The sequence below is a fragment of the Bufo bufo genome, chromosome 1 (genome assembly GCF_905171765.1).
Source record: "Bufo bufo chromosome 1, aBufBuf1.1, whole genome shotgun sequence".
NCBI lineage: Eukaryota > Metazoa > Chordata > Amphibia > Anura > Bufonidae > Bufo > Bufo bufo.
Window position 1 is genome coordinate 290,488,438 of NC_053389.1, and position 14,971 is coordinate 290,503,408.

General features: G+C 44.4%; 1 protein-coding gene across 3 annotated transcripts in view; it reads left to right on the forward strand.

Moving 5' to 3' along the window:
- The first annotated feature begins 3,515 nt into the window (after positions 1–3,515).
- Positions 3,516–14,971, forward strand: part of TNIP1 (TNFAIP3 interacting protein 1) — a 91,108-nt gene continuing 79,652 nt past the window's right edge. For 2 of the 3 annotated variants that reach the window (XM_040440376.1, XM_040440398.1), the window contains exon 1: positions 3,516–3,620. The gene's annotated coding sequence lies outside the window, so the exon portion shown is untranslated. The remainder of the gene's footprint in view (positions 3,621–14,971) is intronic. The other variant, XM_040440387.1, reaches the window with a different exon arrangement.

The following is a 14,971-nucleotide window of genomic DNA, read 5'->3' on the forward strand; positions in this document are numbered from 1 at the left end:
GGTCAGCTCCCTGCGGTTGTGTGCACAAAGCACAGGGCAGCAGGGAGAGTATAAAGTCCTATTCACCCTAATAGAGCTCTATTAGGGTGAATATGACAAGGGTTCTAGCCCTTAAGGAGGCTAATAGTTATTAAATAAAAAGTTTAAACACCCCCCACCAAATATAGAAAACAATATATCGCGATATATATCGCATATCGCACATGCTTAAAATTATATCGCAATATAGATTTTATGACGCGGCTCCGCCTGGCTCCTAACTTTTTTAGCTGGCTCCTAGATTCCAAGGAAATTTGTCAAGCCCTGCCCTAAGCCATGCTCCTTGTTGAGTATGTCGGGGAAAAAAAGTGTAGTAACCCTAGATACGACAAAATGCGCCACTTTTGAAACAATGACATATTAGTAGTTCTGGGCCACTCTTGTTTGGCCCTGGAGGGTTTTTTTTGGTGCCAAAAAAAAAAACTTCAAAAAAGATGATTGATCAGAAGTTGATCAGTTATCAGTTTTTTAGGTATTTTGCCCAGATGGTGTGCATTAGGACCTGTCATATTTAAAAGGCTTTTTTTTTTTTTTTAGAGGAAAGTGTATGCCCCCCTGTCATGTCACTTCTTTCGTTCAGCTGTATGGGTAAAAAAAGCATTGGTATAAAAAATTAAAAAAAACTTTAAAAAACACCATTAAAAATGCCAACACACATTGTACATGTGTTTTTTGTAAGCGGCAAAAAATAAAATAAAAGCAATGATGCTCTATAGAAAAAAAGTGTCAGGCAAAGAGAGGAAAAACATTCAGAGCACCCTGCGATTCAATAAAAACACCACCGAAGAAAAAAAATCTAACTGAAGGGTGAAAAAAATGCCAGTTTGCTCTGTGTTTAATACTTCCCAGACTTCCATGCAACATCTGAAGCTGGCTTTTTTGCCCCTAAAAAACATCAGCAAAATATTCACCCAAAACCATTTAAACTCCCCAACCCCCCCCCCTGCAAAAAAAAAAAAAAACTGTTTGTGACACCACCCTGACAGATGTATTTCAATATAATTTGGTTTAATGCGAGGAATTTGTCAGCCCTGTTTCCCAGCAATGCATTCACAATTGTTGGTGGTACGATCTGGCGGTACGGTGGGGGATCTTGCTCATGAGGGGGTACAAGTTGTGGGGGTTGAGGGTCGGCCATGGCATGCGTTTGGTGTCGAACAGATGTTTTTCTCTGGTGTTTTTTTTTATTTTTTTAGGGCTTTCACATTTTTTGGTTGCATATGGGTTTTTTTTTTCCACCCTGGACCATGCGTTTTTTTTTTTTAGGCCTCATGCACACGACTGTATTTTTTGACCATGTGTGATGGTTTGCACATGGACCCATTCATTTTTATGGGACTGCAAAAACACAGACCCACAGATGTCATCAAATTATTAAACCTGTCCTATTCTTGTCCATTTATTGTGGACACTAATGCAATGGGTCCTGTGAAAATGGCAGAATGCACCGGGACTGCATCAGTATTTGGCGGACCACTAAACAGATACCATCAGATCTGTTTTTTCTCCCATAGACCTCCATAGTTTTTTTTTTTCAGCTTCAAAATAACGCATGTGCAATGTGAGTTGGTGTTTAATGTTTTTTTTTTTTAACCATTTTTTCCCCACACAGCACTAATGAAGGAGTGACATCATAGGAGGCGCATACTTTCCTCAAAAAAAAAAAGTTAGTTTAGCAAAAAAACATTAGGGTATGTTCACCTGGCGGACCTAATGTGTATTCTGTGGGAGAAACTGCAGCGGCTTTTCACTTTCAGTGTGAACTGAATGGAGCTATACCGCGAGCAGACATTTACCGCAGCTTCCACCGCACACTGAGTGTCCGCATCCGCAGTTCCGTTCTGCGGTCCCACAAAAAAGATAGAACATGTCCTATTCTTGTCCACAATCGCGGACAAGAATGAGCATTTCTATCACAGAAATGTGCAGTCCGCAAAGCGCAACACGCACGGCCGGTATCTGTGTTTTGCGGATCCACAAAAACTTACGGACGTGTGAATGGACCCTAAGGCCTCTTTCACACGGGCGTTGCGGGAAAATGTGCGGGTGCGTTACGGAAACACCCGCGATTTTTCTGCGCGAGTGCAAAACATTGTAATGTGTTTTGCACACACGTGAGAAAAATCACGCATGTTTGGTACCCAAACCCGAACTTCTTCACAGAAGTTCGGGCTTGGGATCAGTGTTCTGTAGATTGTATTATTTTCCCTTATAACATGGTTATAAGGGAAAATAATAGCATTCTGAATACAGAATACATAGTACAATAGGGCTGGATGGGTTAAAGAAATAATAATAATTTAACTCACCTTAGTCCACTTGATCGCGCAGCCCGGCATCTCCTTCTGTCTCCTTTGCTGAACAGGACCTGTGGTGACGTCACTCCGGTCATCACATGATCCATCAGATGATCTTTTACCATGGTGATGGATCATGTGATGACCGGAGTGACGTCACCACAGGTCCTGTTCAGCAAAGGAGACAGAAGGAGATGCCGGGCTGCGCGATCAAGTGGACTAAGGTGAGTTAAAAAAAATATATTTTTTTTTAACCCCTCCAGCCCTATTTTACTATGCATTCTGTATTCAGAATGCTATTATTTTCCCTTATAACCATGTTATAAGGGAAAATAATAATGATCGGGTCTCCATCCCGATCGTCTCCTAGCAACCGTGCGTGAAAATCGCACCGCATCCGCACTTGCTTGCGATTTTCACGCAACCCCATTCACTTCTATGGGGCCTGCGTTGCGTGAAAAACGCAGAATATAGAGCATGCTGCGATTTTCACGCAACGCAGAAGTGATGCGTAAAAAAAATCACCGCTCATGTGAACAGCCCCATAGAAATGAATGGGTCGGTATTCAGTGCGGGTGCAATGCGTTCACCTCACGCATCGCATCCGCGCGGAATACTCGCCAGTGTGAAAGGGGCCTAACAGTACAGCCAACTTATTGGTTATCCATCAAAAGAAAGCCATAGATCCGAGACCAACAGATGCCAGCATCCCCAGAAATATCACTTAACAATCATAGTCAGTCAGCCATAAACTGGGGAGAAGATTTTGAAAAACTGGCATAAATTTGGCTTAGTTGCCCCTAGAAACCAACCAGATTCCTCCTTTCATTTTTCAGAGCTCCTTTGGAAAATAAAAGGATCAATCTGATTGGTTGCTATGTGCAACTAACCCCGTTTGGCCTATAACATATTCAGCAGCAGATATTGTCAGGTGATCTGCCGCTGATCGGGCGATAATCGCTGGAAACGATCACATCTGTCACCACTTATCTGGTGTACAAGTCTCTGCAGGGGGCAGAAGACCTTTGGTTTCACTTTCACTTTGCATCCATCAACCTCTCGTAGACCCCAATAGGCGCTGCCAGCTACAAACAGTACACAACAGCTGGGGGCGTGTCCACGGATGATTGACAGCACCATAGAGGGCGGGTCTCGGCGTTGATTGGCTGACCTCGGCTGGGAAATTCCAGGTTGGTGTGTTGCAGGAAGTGGTCACTGTATAGGTGGGCGCTATTGTAGCTTTTCATGGCAGTAGGAACTTGCTGAGCTCCCAGGCAGAGGTAGGTGAGGAGGGGGTTAAGCTTTCTTTGGAGTTCTGTCGGATTCGTTTGGTTGCAAACAATTCTGCTCCATCTGTAAAGTGATCTGTTACTGCTGGCAGCATTGATTGTCCTATATATAATTCTATGTGTCGTAGGGTACACAGAGCGATTATTGGATGGATGCTCATGCGATTTTTCAGATTGGCGCAGGTTTGTTTATCTGTAAGGCTACGTCTACACGATGACATTTGTCGCGCGACAACTTTTATAATGGCAGTCTATGGTGTCGCACTGCGACATGCTGCGACTGCGACGCGACAGTCGCAGAAAAATCCATCTCGAATGGATTTTCTGCGACTCGCAGCATGTCGCAGTGCGACACCACAGACTGCCATTATAAAAAATGTTGCGCGACAAATGTCGTCGTGTAGATGTAGCCTAACTGCTAGACTTTTGTCTCTCGTGTGCAATCGCTTGAAAATTGCTCCGACCAAGGCAGGAGTCGCAAGCGATTTTTCTTAGGCTGTGGCTACACGGCGACATAAAAATATGTGCGACTTGTCGCGTGTCCTGCGAGACTTACATTTAAAGTCAATGGAGTCGATCCAGCATGTCTGGATTTTTTGCAACTTTTGCATCGCAACCCCACTGATGAACATTGCATGAAATGTTGCGGGGCTTTCTTGTCGCTGTGTAGCCGTACACTTAATCGCTACGTGCTGCAGTTTTAAGGTAACGGCCACATGTGTCCTCATCATGTTTAACGAATCCGCACGACATATATACGTGAAACGTTATGCCACAGACAATGGTATCCATCACCATAGGGTTCCATTGTAAAACTTTTTTTTTTTTTTTTTTTACGTATATGTGTTTTGTTTTATTTTACTCTGGAGTGTATTACACTTTTGCATTCCCCCCCCAACATATATGTTAAAAGTAGGTAAAAAATGTGAACAGCCCCTTAAAGGAGTTGTGCCAATCCTATCCCCACAGGCTAGGGGATAACTAGCTGATCGCTAGTCAGAACAATGGTCCCATTCCCTCATTCTCATGGAGCGACAGGTCATGCGTGCGCACTGCTGCTCCATTCATTTCTCTGGGAGTTCCACAGCCAAGTCCCCGTTCATCCGGTGGTAATATTTACCGGAATACCCCTTTAAGGTTTGGATTACTCTAGTCTTTGGTTTGGTTCACACATTGTGGCTGTGATGCAGCATAGCGGTAAAATGGCTACAAAATCTTCACTGCGTTGTGTGAACAAAGCCTTACTACAGAATGTCCAGGTGTAGCGCTGCCGTTATGCGGCTCTTATTTACCCGTATCAGTATTAATGCAGTACTGTATATACAGAATCCCAGCGGCCGTATTGTGGTATTTGTATAGATATATGTTTTAGGCTACATTCACACAACTTTATCCATTTTGCAGTCTGCTAATTGCCGATCTGCAAAATTCGGATGCGGTCCGTGTGCATCCCAGCCATTTTTGTGGGCCCTGTTGTAAAAAATACCTATTCCTGTCCACGAAACAGACAAGAGTAAGGCATGTTCTATAATTTGCAGAACGGCCACATCCATGGGCTGTCCGCATTTTTTGCAGCCCCGTAGAAATTAATGGGTCAGCGCATGATTCGCAAAAAATGGACCAAACATACGGTCATGTGAATGTAGCCTATAGGCTCATGCACACGAACGTATTATCTTTCCGTGTCCGTTCCGGTTTTTGTTTTTTTTGCAGACCGTATGCGGAACCATTCATTTCAATGGGTTACTCCATGTGCATTCCGTTTCTGTATGTCCGCATGTCTGTTCCAGAAAAAAAATAGGACATGTCCTATTATTGTCCGCATAACGGACAAGGATAGGACTGTTCTATTAGAAGCCATCTATTCTGTTCTGCAAAATACGGAATGCACACATGTCATCCGTGTTTTTTTTGTGGATCCATGTTTTGCGGATCGCAAAATACATACGGTCGTGTGCAGGAGCTCTAAGGCTGCATCTGCATGGAGGAGTAGCACTGCACACTAGTGAATGGGGTCGTGTTGCCTTCACCATGACACTGCTGTATATTTTGGCGATTGTCAGGTTCCAGCGTCATCCCATTCAGTTCCTTACTGCTATACAGCAATCTTTGGTCACGCACAGCCAAATTCGCTTCTTAGCCGCAACCTTATTGACTAAATACAGAATTAAACTACCATCTAATTGGCATCTCATCTGCATGGACTGATTTGGTGGTCATTTATGAAGACTGGTGCTTTCTACCCCTGGTCTTGATATTCCCTGCGCCACCGGAGGATGCGCTAAGTTTATGACAAGGCGCATGTTTCGTCAGTCGGTGCGCCTAGAATGAAATCTACACCAACTTGTAGCTGACGTAGACCGATGTAAGTGGAAATAAGGCTACTTTCACACTGGCGTTTCTGGGTCTGCTCTCACAAGCGGCCCAAAACGGATCAGTTCAGCCCCAATGCATTCTGAATAGATAAGGATCCGTTCAGAATGCGTCAGTTTGGCTGCGTTTGGTCTCCGTTGCGTTTTTTTAAACGGTCACTAAAACGCAGCTTGCAGCGTTTTGGTGTCCTCCTGACGATGCGGAGCCAAACGGATCCGTCCTGACTTACAATGTAAGTCAATGGGGACGGATCCATTTTTCACTGACACAATATGGTGCAATTGAAAACGGATCCATCCCCCATTGACTTTCAATGTAAGTCAGGACGGATCCGTTTTGACTTGGACTTTTTTTTTTAATGAATAATGCAAACGGATCCGTTATTAACGGATACAAGGGTTTGCATTATTGGTGCGGATCCGTCTGTGCAGATACAAGACGGATCCGCACAAAACGCGAGTGTGAAAGTAGCCTAAATCTGCTGTAGCTGATGGCCCCATAACACCATGCCCCCATGCTTAAACATGCCATTTACACAAGATTTTCTTTTTGTGAAAATGTTTTTTAAAAAGTTTCTTGGTGTAGGGAAAGTTTTCTTTTATACTAGATCAACGATTGATAGTGCGTATTAGGCTTGAGCGGATTGGACTTTGGATCATAGATCCGACGTCTATTTGTTAAAAAACTTAGGGTACTTTCACACTAGCGTTTTTCTTTTCCGGCGCTGAGTTCCGTCCTAGGGGCTCAAATCCGGAAAAGAACTGATCAGTTTTATCCCCATGCATTCTGAATGGAGAGTCAGTCCTTCAGGATGCATCAGGATGTCTTCAGTGCAGTCTTTTTGACTGATCAGGCTTTTCAGAAAAATGCAGCATGTTGTATTTTTACCTCCGGCCAAAAAGCCTGAACACTTTGACTGAACGCCGGATCAGGCCTTTTTCCCATTGACTTGCATTAACGCCGGATCTGGCACTGTGTGTTCAGTCAAAACGGATCCGGCTTTTGCATGTTAAACCCGAAAAATGTGAAAAAAAAGTTAAAGTCCATAAATGGCGGATCCGTTTTTTCCAATGCATTTTTTCATTGTGATCAAAATCCTGATCAGGATTCAAATGTAATCCGTTTTCACACGTTTTTCCGGATCCGGCGGGCAGTTCCGGTGTCGGAATTGAGTGCCGGATTAAAACAACGCTAGTGTGAAAGTAGCCTTAGTTGTACCAAACGCAACTTTGAAATGTTTTTTAAATACCCAGATAGGAATACCGAAGTCTCGCTAATTTGGCCGAGTTGAAGTTTGGCTACACGGAGCCCACACATTTCAATTCTGTAGACTGAAGCGTCATTAGCCACTATGTTTTTTTAACAAATCGACTTTGGATCTATGATTCATGAAGCTCGATTCGCTCAAGCCTAATGAATACGGTCAGGAGGTCACTGTAAAGCTTTAGGGCTCATGCACACGACCGTATGTATTTTGCGGACCACAAAACACGAATCCGTAAAATATACGTCTGTGTGCATTCTGTATTTTGCAGAACGGAGCAACTGGCCCCTAATAGAACAATACTATCCTTGTCCGTAATGCGGAAAATAATAGGACATGTGGACAAACTGAAACAGAATGCGCACGGAGTAACTCCAGTTTAATTTTTGTGGACCCATTGAAATACGGTCTGAAAAAAAATTAAAAAAAGGAACGGACACAGAAAAAAAATACCTTTTTATGTGCATAAGCCCTTATTCACATGTCAGTGTTTTGGTCAGTGTTTTCCATCAGTTATTGTGAACTAAAACCAGGAGTAGAGCCTGCACAGAGATAAGGTATAAGGGAAATATCTGCTCCTCTTCTGGGTTAGAGCCGCACCTGGTTTTGGCTCAAAATCGCTGATGGAAAACACTGACCGAACACTGGGGGAGAGGAGAACTGGCTTAGATGCCCATAGCAACCAATCAGATTCCACCTTTTGTTTTTCAGAGCTCCTTTGAAAAATGAAAGATGGAATCTGATTGGTTGCTATGGGCAACTAAGCCAATTTTCCTTTTTACCAGTTTTGATAAATCTCTTCCACTGACTGTGGCTATATGCACAAATCGGTGTCGTTTATGTGTATTCTCCCTGAGCAGAAAGTTCAGGGGACAGCAAGCAATGGCATCCTTGAACTGGTGAGGTGAGACAACCACTTTAACTGCAGCTTTGATGTGTTCTTTTTTCTGCCCAAACACAACCTCATTTTGTAAGGAGCCACAGTAGAGCTGCCATAGACTTCCTGATTTTAAGTGAGGCATACATTACCTAGAAATCTGACAGAAATTTGGTGCCTAGCTCCACACAGAGCCATTTTTGCCATGAAAGCAGACTTCTCCATGTCTGGCTTCTGAAACCCCAGATCCACCGCTGTTTTCACCTTCAGAAGTTGCGGTCAGACATGTTTCTCCTATATTGACCTCTGCAGGAGAAATGTAGTATTCCAGTCGAATGGATGAGCTATGTCTACCATACTGGGAGCCGCTGATACAGTCCTGATGAAAAGTTTAAGACCACTTGAAAAATGGCAAAAAATCATATTTAGCATGGCTGGATCTTAACAAGGTTCCAAGTAGAGCTTCAACATGCAACAAGAAGAAATGGGAGTGAGACAAAAAAAATTTTGAGCATTCAATTTAATGAAAACAACAAATAAACTGAAACAGGCTGTTTTTCAGCTGATCAAAAGTTTAGGACCACACCTCCAAAAAAAAACTAAACCCCCCCAAAACAGAAATCCAACTTCCAAACATGAACTCAGTAATGAGTAGCTCCGCCGTTATTGTTTATCGCTTCCAAAATTCGTTTCGGCATGCTTGATGCAAGCGTTTCCATGAGGTGAGTGGGACCATTTCTCCAAGTGGTGAAGATGGCTGCACAAAGGCCATCTACTGTCTGGTACTGTTGTCCATTTTTGTAAACTTCCCTTGCCATCCATCCCCAAAGGTTCTCAATTGGATTTAGATCAGGGGAACACGCAGGATGGGCCAAAAGAGTGATGTTATTCTCCTGGAAGAAGTCCCTTGTCCTGCGGGCATTGTGTACTGTAGGGTTGTCCTGTTGAAAAACCCAGTCATTACCACACAGACGAGGGCCCTCAGTCATGAGGAATGCTCTCTGCAACATCTGGACATAGCCAGCGGCCGTTTGATGCCCCTGCACTTCCTGAAGCTCCATTGTTCCACTGAAGGAAAAAGCACCCCAGACCATTATGGCGCCCCCTCCACTGTGGCGCGTAGAAAACATCTCAGGTGGGATCTGCTTGTCATGCCAGTAACGTTGGAAACCATCAGCACCATCAAGGTTAAATTTTTTCTCATCAGAGAATAAAACTTTCTTCCACCTTTGAATGTCCCATGTTTGTTGCTCTCTTGCAAAGTCCAAACGAGCAGTTCTGTGGCGTTCAAGGAGACAAGGTCTTTGAAGAAGTTTTTTGTTTTTGAAGCCCTTCAGTCTCAGATGCCGTCTGATGGTTATGGGGCTGCAGTCAGCACCAGTAAGGGCCTTAATTTGGGTCGAGGATCGTCCAGTGTCTTGACGGACAGCCAATTGGATCCTCCGGCTCAGTGCTGATAAAAAATTTTTGGGTCTTCCACTTTACTTTTTTGTTCCATAACCCTCAGGATCATTTAAGAAATTCCAAATGACTGTCTTACTGCGTCCCACCTCAGCAGCGATGGCGCGCTGTGAGAGACCCTGCTTATGCAGTTCAAAAACCCGACCACGTTCAAAAAAGGGAGAGTTTTTTTGCCTTTGCCATCACAACGTGTGACTACCTGACAGAAAATGACAATGAATCCACATCTTTGCACAGATTTGGCCTTTTAAAGGCATGTGGTCCTAAAATTTGGATCAGCTGAAAAACAGCCTGTTTCAGTTTAATCGTTATTTTCACTTAATTGAATGCTCAAAAAATGTTTTGTCTCACTCTCATTTCTTCTTGTTGCATGTTGAAGCTCTACTTGGAACCTTGTTAAAGAGGACCTTTCACTGATTATTACCCTATGAACTAACTATACAGACATGTAGAGCAGCACCCGGGGATCTCACTGCACTTACTATTATCCCCGGGCGCCGCTCCGTTCTCCTGCTATGCCCTCCGGTATCTCCGTTCATTAAGTTATGGTAGGCGGAGTCTGCCCTTGTTCTTCTGAAGCGCTGGCCAATCGCATTGCAGAGCTCACAGCCTGGGAGAAAATAACCTCCCAGGCTGTGAGCTCTGCGCTGCAATTGGCCAGCGCTAGAGCAGAACAAGGGAAGACTCCGCCTACTATAACTTAGTGAGCGGAGATACCGGAGGGCATAGCAGGAGAACGGAGCGGCGCCCGGGGATAATAGTAAGTTCAGTGAGATCCCCGGGTGCCGCTCTACATGTCTGTATAGTTAGTTCATAGTGTAATAATCGGTGAAAGGTCCTCTTTAAGATCCAACAATGTAAAATATGATTTTTTTGCCATTTTTCAAGTGGTATTAAACTTTTGATCAGGACTGTACTTAGGCTTAGGGCTCATGCACACAAACGTATTTTCTTTCCGTGTCCGTTCCGTTTTTTTCTGCTGACCATATGCGGAACCATTTATTTCAATGGGTCCGCAAAAAAAACTGAAGTTACTCCGTGTGCATTCTGTTTCTGTATGTCCATATTTTCGTTCTGCAAAAAAAAATAGGACATGTCCTATTATTGTCCGCATTATGGACAAGGATAGTACTGTTCTATTAGGCCCCTTGCACACAAATGTTTTTGTTACATTCAATGGATCCGCAAAAAAAAAAAACGGAAGGTACTCCGTATGCCTTCCGTTTCCGTTTTTCCGTTCAAAGATAGAACATGTCCTATTATTGTCCGCATAAGGGTACTTTCACACTAGCGTTTTTCTTTTCCGGTATTGAGTTCCGTCACAGGAGCTTAATACCGAAAAAAAACTGATCAGTTTTATCCTAATGGATTCTGAATGGAGAGCAAAACCGTTCAGGATGCATCAGTTCAGTCCCTCTTACGTTTTTTGGCCAGAGAAAATACCGCCGTATGCTGCAGTTTTCTCTCCGGCCAAAAATCCTAAACACACTTGCCGGAATGCCGGATCCGGCATTAATTTCCATTTAAATGTTCCGGTTTTCCAGTCTGCGCATGCGCAGACCTTTTTAAAAATGCAATAAATAAAATACCGGATCAGTTTTTCCGGATGACACCGGAGAGACGGATATGATATTTCAATGCATTTGTCAGACGGATCCGCATTTGGATCCGTCTGACAAATGCCATCCGTTTGCGTCCAGATTGCCGGATATGGCAGGCAGTTCCGGCGACAGAACTGCCTGCCGGAATCCTCTGCCGCAAGTGTGAAAGTACCCTTACGGACAAGGATAGTACTGTTCTATCAGGGGACAGCTGTTCCGTTCTGCAAAAAACGGAATGCACACGGACTTCGTCCGTATTTTTTGCGGACCGCAAAATACTGAAAAAGCCATACGGTCGTGTGCAAGAGGCCTTAGGGCCAGCTGTTCCGTTCCGCAAAATACGGAATGCACATGGACGTCATCCGTATTTTTTGCAGACTGCAAAATCCATACGGTCGTGTGCATGAGGCCTTAGGGAAAGCTGTAGCTGTTCTTGAGCATAAGGACCCCATCGAACAAGTCCTGATGCCTCTAGACTCCTTTTAGGTCTAGGTTCTTTTGATGTATTGCTAGCTATGGGTTATTTTCACCTCAGTGACGTGTAGTGTGTGTTCAGAGCTGTGGCTTTGGTCTAGGTCTGTTTTATTCTACACCGATATCTGTTTTGCTGTGTGGTTTGAAGTAAGAACACTGATAGGGATCTCTTCAACTGATGCGGTAAGTATAGCGACGTCAATGCATATGGCACAGACGTCACACAGCTCCGAGCACTGTGTTCTTCAGTACCAGCACCAGAATTGAGAAAGCTAGTTTAGTTATCATAAATTTTACCTTTTTAAAGGGGTGTTCCAAGATTGAAAAGAATGGCGTGGCATTAACCAAGCAGGAAATGCTCAAACCCACATGCGGTTGTGCATATATATAGGGGAGCAAATCCTGCACTTGTGGCCCGTTGCTAATGGCGATCCCCAGCAAAAAGGCATACAGTGGAGGATGCCCGCAGCGAACCACAAGTACCACAATAGACATCCTACACAAGGTAGCAATTGTGTGGATGTCATAATCAATATAACAAAAAAAATTGCAAAGACAGGTGCACTCTGCGGTCTTACTAAACCCTCAAACCGATTTTAAAATTGAGAGATTAGTCAACATGTCCTACGGTGTAGAACATGTCTAAGCCCGGGCACCACGCCAAGATTTCTCAAGTAGCTCGGGGACCTAACACTCTCCTAACTGAGCCGTATGGGCAATGCCAGGAGCCAGTGGGCAAATTACAGGAGCATAAGGCCGACTCACAAACAGCTCACCAGTTACCTCCAGCATGTAACCATGCTTGCAATGGGAGGAGGGAGGAGTCTGCGAGTCCCACTCAAGACTGGCTGATATGTCCCAGGCCTCACAGGTGCACCTAAGTGTGGCCTGTAGATGGAAAACAGGCACATTTAAATTGGAGTTTATACTGGCACATTTAAATTGGTGTTCCAAGATTGGCCTATTTATTTATTTTTTACATCTCCTAACTTCCCTGCAGGACCTGTGAAAGGAAGCATACTTACCCGCTCCCCACTGTTTGAGTCTCTGGTTATCTTCGCTGCGCTTTCGCCCCAACATGTAAAGTTCTGGTATGGATGGGATCATGTACAGCCAGTGACTGGCATGTTAGGCTGCGTTCACACGGGCGAGATTTCCGCGCGGGTGCAATGCGGTAGGTGAACGCATTGCACCCGCACTGAATCCGGACCCATTCATTTCAATGGGGCTGTTCAGATGAGCGATGATTTTCACGCATCACTTATGCGTTGCGTGAAAATCGCAGCATGCTCTATATTCTGCGTTTTTCACACAACGCAGGCCCCATAGAAGTGAATGGGGTTGCGTGAAAATCGCAAGCATCCGCAAGCAAGTGCGGATGCGGTGCGATTTTCACGCATGGTTGCTAGGTGACAGTCTATTCACTGTATTATTTTCCCTTATAACATGGTTATAAGGGAAAATAATAGCATTCTGAATACAGAATGCTTAGTAAAATAGCGCTGGAGGGGTTAAAAAAAATTAATAAAATTAACTCACTTTCTCCTCTTGATCGCGTAGTTCCCAGTCTCTTCTGATGAGCTGTCGGCTAAAGGACCTTTCGTGACGTCAAATCACATGCTCCATCACCGTGGTGATGGACCATGTGATTGAAGCATGTGATCTGAGGTCACCACAGGTCCTAGCCTATAGTTCATGATTAAAGAAGTAAAGAAGAGACCGGGAACTACGCGGAGGAGGTGAGTTAATTTTTATTTATTTTTTTAACCCTCAATTGATCACCTACTATGCATTCTGTATTCAGAATGCTATTATTTTCCCTTATAACCATGTTATAAGGGAAAATAATACAATCTACACTACAACTAACCCAAACCTGAACTTCTGTGAAGAAGTTCGGGTCTGGGTACCACAGTCGGTTTTTCTATCACGCGCGTGCAAAAAACATTGCACCCGCGCGATACAAACTGAACATCGGAACGCAATCGCAGTCAAAACTGACTGCAATTGCATTCCTACTCGCGCGGATTTTCCGCAACACACCGGGACGAATCCGGACACGCTCGTGTGAACCCAGCCTTACTGTTGGGTCATGTGCTTCTTGGGAAAACATTGGGGGAGGGATTCTTAAAAACACAAGTCAATCCTAGACAAACCATTTAAAGGGGTTGTCCAGGATTTTATTATTGGTTGCCTATCCTTAGGATAGGCCATCAATATCTGATCGACGGGGATTCCGTTACTCAGAGTCCCCACTGATCAGCTGAGATTTGGGGCCTTGCTGGGGACTAGGAACGAGATTTGTGGCTTTGTTGGAGACTTACATTAATGGAGGTGCCGTCCTGGGGATCAAGGATGATGGGATAATTTTGAGCTGGGAAAGGGAGGGGTCACCCGTGGTTGTTTGTGGGCTGAGGCGACTTGTGTCCAGTACTAGAGCTGTTATATTAGTCCTGCTGGGACTGATTCTGTGTGATATGCTGATGTAACGCCGAGCATAAACTACATGATTTTGGGGTCATTCATCATCCATCATCCAATAACCAATATGGCTGCCGTAACAGCACCCCCAGAGGGTGTCTAATAAACCCACATATACTATTCATATTCTTGATTGACAGGGCCAGGTTCCTGCATAGCCATCTCACCTGGCCCTGTGAATCGAGGAGAGGGAGGGGCTGGGAGAGGAAGCAAAAGTAGCTTGGGCCCGCCCATAGTGCACTGAACTGCTAATTTGCATATGGATTAAAAGTACTCATTTTCTCCAGAATAATGCAATAGACCAAAAACATACATTCAGCTGAGCTAACCCTAGAAGGCATTGGGCCTGGCTTAAAGGGGTTGTCCAAGTTATATTTATTGATGACCTATCCTCAGGATAGGTCATCAATATCAGATCGGCGGGGGTCCGACACCCGGCATCCCCGCCGATCAGCTGTTTGAGTAGAAGGTGCGTGCCGTGCCAGCGCTGCCTCCTCTCCACTGTTTACCTTCTCGCCTATCTGCAGCGGTGAGTAGGTGTAATAACACCCAAGCCGTCCCATCTAATTTCAATGGTACGGATCTCTTCTATAGAAGGGTGCCAGGTGTCGGACCCCAGCCGTTCTGATATTGATGACCTATCCTGAGGATAGGTCATCAATAAATATAACTTGGACAACCCCTTTAACTGTACATTTCCTGGTGACAGATTCCTGTAAACGATTGCCTAAGAAGATATAGAATGTATGAGGTAAGCAGATTCCAAAGGGGTTTTTGCACTTATGACATATGGTGGACAGATGAAGACCACCAGG